Raw genomic sequence first — 10,620 nt, forward strand, 5'->3', positions numbered from 1 at the left:
AGAGAGGAAAGAGGAAAAGAGGGAGAGAAAGGAGAGGAAAGAGAAAGGAAAGAGAGAAAGAAAGCGAGGGGGAGAGGAAAGAGAAAAAGAGGAAAGAAAAAAGATTGAGAAAAGAGAGAGAGGAAAGAAAGAGAAAAGAGAAGAGAAAGAGGAAAGAGAAATAAAGGAAAGAGAGGAAAGAGAGAAAGGAAAGAGAAAGAGAGAAAGAGGAAAGAAAGGAGAAAGAGAGGAAAGAGAAAGAGAGAAAGAGGAAAGAGAAAGAGAGAGAGGAAAGAGAAAGAGGGGGAGAGGAAAGAGAAAGAGAGAGAGAGAAAGAGGAAAGAGGGAGAGGAAAGAGGCATAAAATAATTCATTTGCATTTAATTGTAATGGTTCAAAGAATGTTCGGAAAAATGTTCGGCCCTCCAGCACGTTCACTTCATCCAATCTGGCCCTCTTTGAAAAAAGTTTGGACACCCCTGATCTATACTTATCTACACTATTTCATTACCTAAAAATAGCTCAAGAGCAGAACAAAAATACCAGCAAAATCCACAGTTCTCTTCCATTTAAAATTTATGTTGATATTTGAGTAATAATAGTAAAAAAGTCACAGTGGAAATATACACTGAACTGCGAGTGCAATAAGGCAGAACTTATTTATTTCTTTACAATTCAAAAAAATATATTACAATCAAAATACTAAAAACATTTTAAACCAATAAAAATAACAGAAACCATTAAATATATTAAAATGTAGTACCATTAATAATAAAAACTTAGCACTATTGACTTGCAGGCAAAGGTTCCTGCCAAGCTTCTTAAGCACACCCACATTAACCAGGCCCCTTGAGCCATGACCTTCTTCCTGCTAGGCCCCTACTGTGATCCCAGACAGACTCCTTACCAACAAGACCCATTTGTTCTCTTTTATTGAAGGGAAGCAGCTGGAAATAACTTTTCTTTTTCATATCGCTCCTTCTCCCTTTTCAGGGAAGGTTGAAATTATTCCAGTTTATGATGGCAACGATAGCTAAATCATGATTTTCAAATTAGTTTTATTGGAAGTAAAAGGCAGTATGCTTCAGTATTACAAAGGAACCTCATAAATTGAAAAATAAGTCTGATAGACAATTCAATTCATTTGGAAACCAAATTTGGAATTATAGATTATAGACTCTGCGTATAGACTCTTACTGCATCTGAAATGTTTTTCTTAAAATAAGTCTTTTAAAGTATTAGATACTACTTGATTCGTCAATACTAGATCTTTTTTAGATTACATAGAAGCTCTTATTAATTGTTCATTTTGCTACATTATTCTTTTGATAGATGATCTGGCTGTATTCATTAAGTATTGAATACTGGCTTTCTTTTAACAATGGTTTTGAAATGTTAAATTGATATAACATCACTTTTATATGCAGCTTTAAAAACTTAAAAGCTTTAAAATATCCCACTTCTATAGAGCTTGATAACCTTTGGTTTTTAGTTTTTGCTCTTTCTCATTATTATGTTTTTAAAATCTATTTTAAAAAGAGGCAGCCTCACATCTTTAAACATTACTTAATGTCTGTATGTGGAAGGATTGTACATATGTTTAAGAGGAAAATGTTGACCATCTATGTTGCACAGGTGTCCATCTGACTGGTGCAAGATGCATATTGCAGTGTTGAAGAAAGACTGTTTAGGTGGGTAAGATTGTAAAAGGATATAAGATTACATGTAAATATATATGGGAGGTTCTGTGTGCATGATTTTATGTTTTACATCTCTCTCCTAAGATGTACATAATAGCTTTTGTACCATAGTAAACTGTGGGACATTGAGTGCAAGGCAGTGGTGGGATTCAAATATGTGAACAACCAGTTCTCTGTGTGGATGCTGCTTCCGGAAGTCCGTTCTGGGCCTGGGCAGCAAAAAATTAGTACCGGTTCTGTCGAACTAGTGCGAACTGGCTGAATCCCAGGGTCAGTTATTAGCCAATTTTTTAAGCTCTTAATTTTGAACAGTAATTAAACAAATGTTAGTCAAAGATTACCCATAAGGAAGGTATTTATATGAAAATGGCAACAAATGTGAACATTTAAAGTAATTTACATCATCTTATCAACAGTGCCTAGCTTCTGATACACCATTTATCTTTATCATATTAGTAAACTTATTAATCACAATTAATTTCAGTGTGAATTACACTTAAAATGAAATTATTAATTCTAACATTCAAATTCATGTGTATTTCATCACTTTAATTAAAAACACCGTTTAAAATAAACATACACATTAAAGACAGTAAGAAGTCGTTGAATGATCTAGAATACTTACATTTGAAGACATTTTTCTTTTTCCAACAACCCTTATTTCCTTAATTAGGGATATGGATCATGAGTTCAATAAACACTAGAGGGTGCTGCAGCACCATCTTGGATACTTTTAATATTTTGAAATATTCACAATAAGATATTGTGTCAAAGCTCTATAATATAATAATGTATACATGAATGTGTAAATGATATTACAAATTGTAAATGATATTACAACTTCTTAATGAAAACCCATGAAACATACCAGTAATGTACTGTATTTCATTATATTTTGTTATTGTATGAAAATCTTAATTTTGATTATATCTGCAGTTATTTATTACTTCCCATTTTTAATGAATGAAGCTTTTTTCTGCATTTCACTTTTAGCTAACTTTGTAAAAAAAAAAACCAACCCATCTCTGAATTTTGTTCCCTTTTGATGAAACTTTAATACATATATACGCACATATACATCTACACACACACACACACACGTTTAAAATGAAAGTACTTTTGTGTAGCAATTAAAGACATCAAGCTAAAAACCAGGAAATTATGAATACTAATTCTGACTTGGGTACAAAGCCAACTGAATGAGACAGTCACTCTCTCAGACATAGGAAGAATGCAATGGCAAACCAATTTTGAAGTGTCACCAAGAAAGTTGCAAGGACTTCTTTAGACAATCACCAGGAGTCAATACAAAGGGAGGAAAAGTTTATTTAAAAAGTGTGTATGAATGCATAATATTTGCTAGATGCCACATTCTCTCCGGCCCCATCATCAAAAAAGGGGTAGGTCAGGGCAATGCAGGTATATATAAATACGGTTGCAGGTATATATAAATACGGTTGGGTATTCCATTTCTTACCTGTTTTTTTAACTTTTCCTTCTCTCTTTTGTCTAACATTATCCCACTCCCCACCCCGTAATATTACCACTGAATTATATCTGATTGCTATAATAAAGGATTTGAGTGATTGATGAATTACTTGAAATTAATTACCTATATAGTCTCATAAAAATTAATTGATCCTCTGTTTGTACATACCACCAATTATCTTGCATGTAAGCCAGTTTCACAAAGAAACTGTACACTCTGTAATTTTCCTCCCACCTTCCCCATTAACAAAAATGGAAGAAAAATGTGATGGGGAGGGAGATAGCTGCACTGGGGAGAAAAGGGAGAAAAAAATTCAATAAAGATGAGGCAGAGGGAAGAGGTTAACCGAATAGGGAAGAGACAGAAGTCTCGTTACTGTTTAACCATAGGCATATATCTAACCTAAGTAGCAGTTAATTTTTAAACATATACTGTATATCTACTTTGTGTTCAGAAGTGAAGTCTGTAGTCTTGGCATCTCTTACCAATTTTTTTTGCTTTAAACAGCTTCCATTCCTTTCAGTAACATAAGACAACTCCAGTACTATTCATAAATAATTATGCAGAAAGAAAATCTTGAACAATGTATATGTACATTCCTGTGGTGGTGTAAAGGTACTAAAATAATGGGATAGAAATTACTAAATAAAAAACCCTGAATTTTGAACAATTTCCATAAATGTACTGTATATTTAACATAAACAGTGGTACCAAACCTTTCTGGCTTTGCGGACTGGCGACACTGGCAGGGGAGAGGGGATAGTTCCGCCCAAACAGTGGGCCAGAGCGCTCGCACAAGTGGAGCTGTGCACACTTGCACGCTTACCCGCCACTCGTACAGCTTAGTTCCAAACAGACTGTGGCCTGGTTCCAGGCAATGGCCTGGGTGTTGGGGACTCCTGAGTTAAATGGCATTATACCTGCATAAAATTCTGTCTTGCTACTTACTGAACGGACATTCAAATCTAATGAAAGCTAATTTTAAGTTCCAACCTAGCATGCCAAACTGAGGATTTACTGTTTATTGAAGATATCTGTGGGAGGTGTTACATAAAATGTATTAGTTAAAAGATTTTATTAGTCCTTCCATCCAATTTTTAAAACAAAAAACAATTATGCAGATTTACTCCGAAATAAATCTCAGGTTACTACAGAATTATAGCATTATTTAACACTCGGTATTAGCCAGAATCCTCGCAGTAGATTATTTAATAACATAAATGTTTATACAATATCAGTTTCCAACAATACCATTTTAATACTGCCCTGCTCAGGAGTTCAGTTACATTCCTAAAATCAGTAGCTATCAATGTTTTTGCTTCCTTCTTTAGATCAAGCTCAACTTGTGTTGTTTTAATGGCAACATGGAACTTGCTACTTCCTTCTTCTGAGTAGGTTTTAGATTTCTTAGCCCATATCCTAAGATCTCTTAACTGTCTCCAATTGTGATGGAAATGACTTATATGCAAAATAGAGTGGTTCATCTCTGCAATATTCTTTTCCCACCAACCCAGATCAAATGATGTTTTTGTGAAAATGGTGATAATGGCATTGGCCTGAAACACAGAACAAAAGTATCATGAACTATTTCTAAATGATATAACCAGGGAAATACATGAACCATTCATGGAGAAAATTTGTATCCATCCATCCATCCATCCATCCATCTCACCTAAAACTCTCATGTCTGTTGTAACCTTTAATTAGGTGAAATGATGCATCATGAGGCAGTATCAAGGAAAGAGGGAAGGGGTGTGCAACAGGCATGATGCAGATCAGTCAGGGTGCAAATGGGTGCCCAAGACGTATAGCAAGGATTAGGGTGTGTGAAGATGCAACGCAGGCTGGGTAGAATGTGGAAGGGTGTGGGTCATGGAAGGGATGTAGAGCTGCAATGAGAGTTGTAGTGGGTGCGCAAGTGTTGCACAGGTCAGGGAGGGTGCACAAGGTTGTGAGTGATTGCAGAAGGACTGGGCAGAGTGCACCAGTAGGAGACTTACCTAAGCAACTTGCAAGCTTCCCTCCCAGCTTCTCTATTGATATTCTCCCTGAAAGCTTCCCACAAAGTCAGTGAGAAAGCCATCAGAAATTGTTCCCACTCCCACTGCTTTTTTGCCTGTCCTTCACATCATTCTGTTGATATAAATATTTCTGAAACAGTGAAGCAGCTGAATGTCTTAATGGGTCATGGGTTGTCTAGTATGGTTGATAAGAGCTGACAATAACTTGATGGCAAGTCATCAATCAATCAATCAATCAATCATAGTACCATTTCTTAAATACTTAAAAACTAGACTACCTGCAGGAAAACAAAATGTTTTGGAGAAAAAAGCTCTACCTGCACAATCCCAGTGTAAACATCAGATAGCACATTGATTTCTTAGACCACTCATCTGTATAAGTGCCCCTAAAATGAGATCTCTAGGAGACAAAATAAAAACATACAATAACTTTATAAACCAGTATCTTCACGATAGAACCGAAATCTCCCAAAACCAGTGACTGGGTACATGTAGCTGGGAAAGAGAGGAGGCAGCTCATACCATGGTTTAGGTTAGGATATCAAGGCCAGTAACACTGTTTAAAGGAAAATGGTTTCATAGTCCTATTCATTGGAATAAGTCACATATCATTATTTCCCCCCCTTTTTAATACAGTCAGCTAAAGGCCATGGTTAAAAAGCTATTTGTTATAACCAAAAATAATTAATATTGCCTGTATATAACAGATGCAAAATATAAGCAGTCATAATATAATTTACAGTGTTTTCATATACTGTTGCATCTAAGCACTAACCCTTCTGATGAAATTAAACACGAAGATTGTATGTCCCATTTTGGTAAATCAATAGTGGATTCTATTAAACAATATGAAATGGTCAGAGAATATAATAATAAGAGTTGTTATTGGAGATGAAATAGCAGATAGTATTTGTATTTATAATATTATTGGAAATCAAATAGGTTTGGGCTTATCCTATTAAACTGAACCCCAAGATTAATCATTAAACATTCTGAATACACGTACACACAAAAAAATATATTATTGGCTATATCTGTAGTACAGTATTCCTCGACTTACGACAACAATTGAGCCCAACATTTTGATCACATGACCATGGGAATGCTGCAACAGTCATAAGTGTGAAAAATGGTCAAAAGTCACTTTTTTCAGTTCATTGTAACTTCGAATGGTCACTAAATGAACTGTTGCAAGTCAAGGACTACCTGTATACTGACTCTATCAGGAATTATGAACTTTTGGGGCACGGGAAGTGATCAAAAGAATACTAAAGACAAACCTACAACTGATTTCCAGCAAAGGGTTGTTTTATGTATTGTTTATCAACCTTAAACTGCAAAGTTTCCAAGGATTTTCTTTCCTTTGGGGCGAGAGGAGTATGCTTATTAATTTTGAAGTTCATCCTTTAATACTGTTGTATGCATCTGTATCTTTTAATTAGTTTTCATAATTCACAAAAATAGAACATATATAAAAACTGTTTTCAAAAATGGAAACTGAAATTTCCATTCTTTTTTTCAGTCAACATTTGTATAATGTTTAGCTCAAAAATGATAAAAAATGAATCAGCCATTTTCACACTAGGAGTTCAACAACTTCAATACTCCGTGTTTCTGAAATATCACCATGAGCTTTTCCTGATATCAGCAAACCAAGTGGAACATATGCTAGATCTAATCTTATGCAATGGAAGTCTCCACCTTGCTAATTAATCAGTTTGAGAAAAGTTCCTCTTTCCAAATAGGGAGGTTGGGTGCTCCTTCCTGTTGTGTGGCTCTGCATCCTCACCATTTAGTTTTGAATGAATGGATTGATAGATTTTTCTTCTTCAACTAAGACATTACGAAATTCTTAGTTCAAAACATCGGAAGGCACCAGATTGTTTACCTTCACATTATATAATGTAGCAATGGCTGCAGGGAAGCATTGGCTTGAAACTGTCTAATTCTATCTTTCACAACGTACCACAGATACACATAAATTATAATATTTCTATATTTTGATGACTTAATCTGCAGGTAGTCCTTGACGTACTATGGAAACTGGGATTGGAATTTCTATTGCTAAGTAATGAAGTTATAAAGCATGACATCACATGACTGCATCACTTAGTGATGGTAATCCCAGCATTCCTAGTTGCCATTGTTAACCAAATCCGACCAGTCATTAGCCAAAGACTCACCTCAAACCTCAGTTCTTCCACTGCCTCCCCTTCAACTCTCCCCAACCACCTATTCTCCCCCCACCTCTGCTCTTTTTGATGCCCTGCACCCTGCCTTGTGGAGCAAACCCAGAACTGTGCAGTTGTTTGTTACGTTGCTGTTTAAAGGCTTCCTAGAATGCCACAGCTCTGGGATTGCAAGACGCTTCTGAGACACAGTCTGGCATGATGCCAGAGTTGCCCCACCCCAGCCCAATAGCACTGCATGAAGCTGCAACCCAGCAGCATGATGCCATGACTTCCCCAGCCCAGTAGAGTGACAAAAAGCTACAACCACTCCAGTCCAGCCCAACAGTGCAAAGCCCCAGTTATCCCTGCCCAATAGTGCAAAGCCCCACCATTCCAGGAAGCTCTAGACATCTCAGCTCAGCAGTGCGATACAAAGACACAGCCAAGCCCAGCAATGCAGAGCCCCAACCATTCCATCCCATCTACACGGTGTAAAGCCCAGCTATCTTCGCTACCCTGCACTCCACAGCCCTGCTACCCACTGTCTCAGTTGACCTTGGTCAAGTTCTTGAATCTTTTGCTGACAAGGCATGCCTACCCTGGCTCTTTGTGAGGCAACTGTTGGCCATGTGAGGTCTTTTTTTCAGAGGTCTCATGAGGAAACCGCCAAATGCAATCTTGGGGAGAAGGCCTCAGGTGGCCATCAGTTGCCTTGCAAAGGGATGGATTTTATTCCATCCTATAACAAATTCTGCCAAGCAAGTAAAATCTTTATGAATGCTGGCAATTCTTTAAAAGATTGTGCTTATTATAATAATGACATAATGTTGAAATGACTTGTAGGTAATAGTACTATTACTAGTCCGGTAAACCACAAATAATGTAACAGCAGTCTTCACACAAGCATATGCAAAATGAAACTGGAGGAAGAAAAATCCTTAAAGAAGTGAAAACTATTCAACCAAAACAATATTTGGTTAAATAAAAAGATTATTATATAGCAAAGTAAGAACTTATGGTTTGGTTGCAAAAATATGGCTACATCAAAGTCAAATCTGGAGGCTATAACTAATTAAAGAAAGCAAGATGACAAAAGCTAAATCTTGCTGTTGTATAAAAAATAGAACTGGAAGCATGCTTCAATCTTGTAATATTAATTGTAAGAATGGGCTTAATCCTAACCTTCTGGTTACATCTGTTTGTGAAAATAGGGCTTGGCCAAGGTGCATTCCAGTAGTAATGTGTTCTACTAAGTCAAAAAAGTTTAGCCAAGAGCCCCACCAGTCTGGCAAAAACATCCGATTATGAGATCAGCACCATCAACATTACAGCAAGCTATGGCACTGATATTTTGGATCTTCAGCTGTACCAGTTCACAAAACATTAAAACTGCCGTAAACATTATGCTGCCATATTTTTTCTACAATTGCAACTAATTAGCAATACATTTGGGGCGGGGGACGACTCATATTTTCACCATATTGTATCTCTGAAACTCACAGAATTGTTAAGCCCTCTTGCATGGAAAATAACATTAAACAGCATGATTAATATAATACTATATAGAAGAGCATGATCTAGTACTCCATTTACAACAACTTCAACTCACTAGAACTGAAAATTCTATTTCTAGTTTTCAAATGATTAGGCCTGATAGCTGACAAAGAAGCAAGTTATTTCATTTCTGGAATTTGATTCAATTTACCTCACATAAAGAGTCTTATATTACTTACTATTTTTATAAGTTAAAAAAAGTTCTCTACTTCTCTTTGATCTAAGAGATACATGATCACCAAAGTCCACAAAAAATGGAATTCTTTCTTAAATAACAAATTTGAGTCCTCCTGTTCTCATAACTTCTGCTTGAACAGCACATGGAGTTTGTCTTCATATAATTACATCTGGTGTACAGTGTCAATAATTTTGACCATTCATGAAGCAGCAGGCAATGACCAGGATTACTTATGTATGCTCTTGTCACCTTGTGGCTGGATTTTTGAACTTCACTTTACATGGAGCTGCCCTTGAAGACCATACAGTAGCTTCAATTGGTTCAGCACATAGTAATCCAGCAGTTACAAGCATACCCAGATTTGTCCATGTGACACTACATTACTATTATGGCTGCCAGTATACTTCCAAGTGTGATTCAGGTGCTGACTGTCACACAAGCCTACATGTCTCAGAACCTTGCTAACTTTGCCCTAGGCTGAATTAGCTTGTCCAGTAGTACCTGGGCTGAGTCAGCTTGTTTAATTAGAATGGAGAAAGAAGGCCTGTTAGGGTCCCTTCTCTCAGGGAATACCACTTCGAGACCCTGTGATGAAATCTTTTCAGTGATAGTCCCTTTTCCGTGGAATAACTCTTCCCTGGGTATCTTGAACACCCTTTCTTTGTCAGGCTTCTGAAAATAGCATTCAAGGACAATAAGTATTGACCTGAATGCTGAAGTTACAGGATATTTGCTGTTTAAATTATTATATATTTTTTAAAATCTTGTTGCTTGATGTAAGTTGCTCAAAGCAATTTGGCACTGAGCTGCATGCAAGCTGTTGTAAATAAATAAAAGAAATCAGCCAAAAGAATTGTTCAGATTTATGCAGCATACCTCTGTAAGTGCTGTTGTATAAACTATTTGATTATGCTTTTTATCAGCATTCATTTTGCAAAATTCAGCATTTGCTCTTGTAAGAATTCTGTAAGGTCAATAGCTATTTGCCCCTTTTCCCTTAGAATGAGAAATTGAAAGTAAAAGACTGCATAACCTTAAACAAGTCAGGACATACACCTTCAAAGAGTTGTATCTTCTATCTACATTGCAACATTTTATTTTGAGAACTAACCACATACCTCACATTTTTTTGCTTTTGACTCAGTATGTAGTATCATTACTTACAATAATCGCTATCAATCATGACACATATCTAAATTTAACATGAGGATATGCTCTTATTGAGCAAGTCTAATTATGTTGTTTATTTTGAAATATACCTTTTAACCTTAATAACATCTTTATATTTATGCACTTAACTTAAATGCCCAGTCATCTCAGTAGAATGCAGTAAAACCAGGTTGGTATACAGTACACAATTCCCAATTTTGGTTCATTGATAAGTATGACTGTGTTTGCTACAATCACAATATACATAAGCGGCCTATATTTTTAAACACAGATCGCCGAAATAATGTAACGGGTGTAGAGGATTAAAGAGATAATCCTGTTAACGTCATCAATCCCGGCGTGCCTTCATCTCCATCTC

At 36.3% G+C, this 10,620-nt stretch overlaps 1 protein-coding gene across 3 annotated transcripts in view; it reads right to left on the reverse strand.

Annotated features, from left to right (window-relative positions):
• STRN3 (striatin 3) overlaps positions 1–10,620 on the reverse strand; it is a 46,527-nt gene that overhangs the window by 34,917 nt on the left and 990 nt on the right. The gene's annotated exons all lie outside the window — the stretch shown is intronic.

This window comes from Protobothrops mucrosquamatus, unplaced genomic scaffold (genome assembly GCF_001527695.2).
Source record: "Protobothrops mucrosquamatus isolate PMUCROS unplaced genomic scaffold, P.Mucros_1.0 scaffold403, whole genome shotgun sequence".
NCBI lineage: Eukaryota > Metazoa > Chordata > Lepidosauria > Squamata > Viperidae > Protobothrops > Protobothrops mucrosquamatus.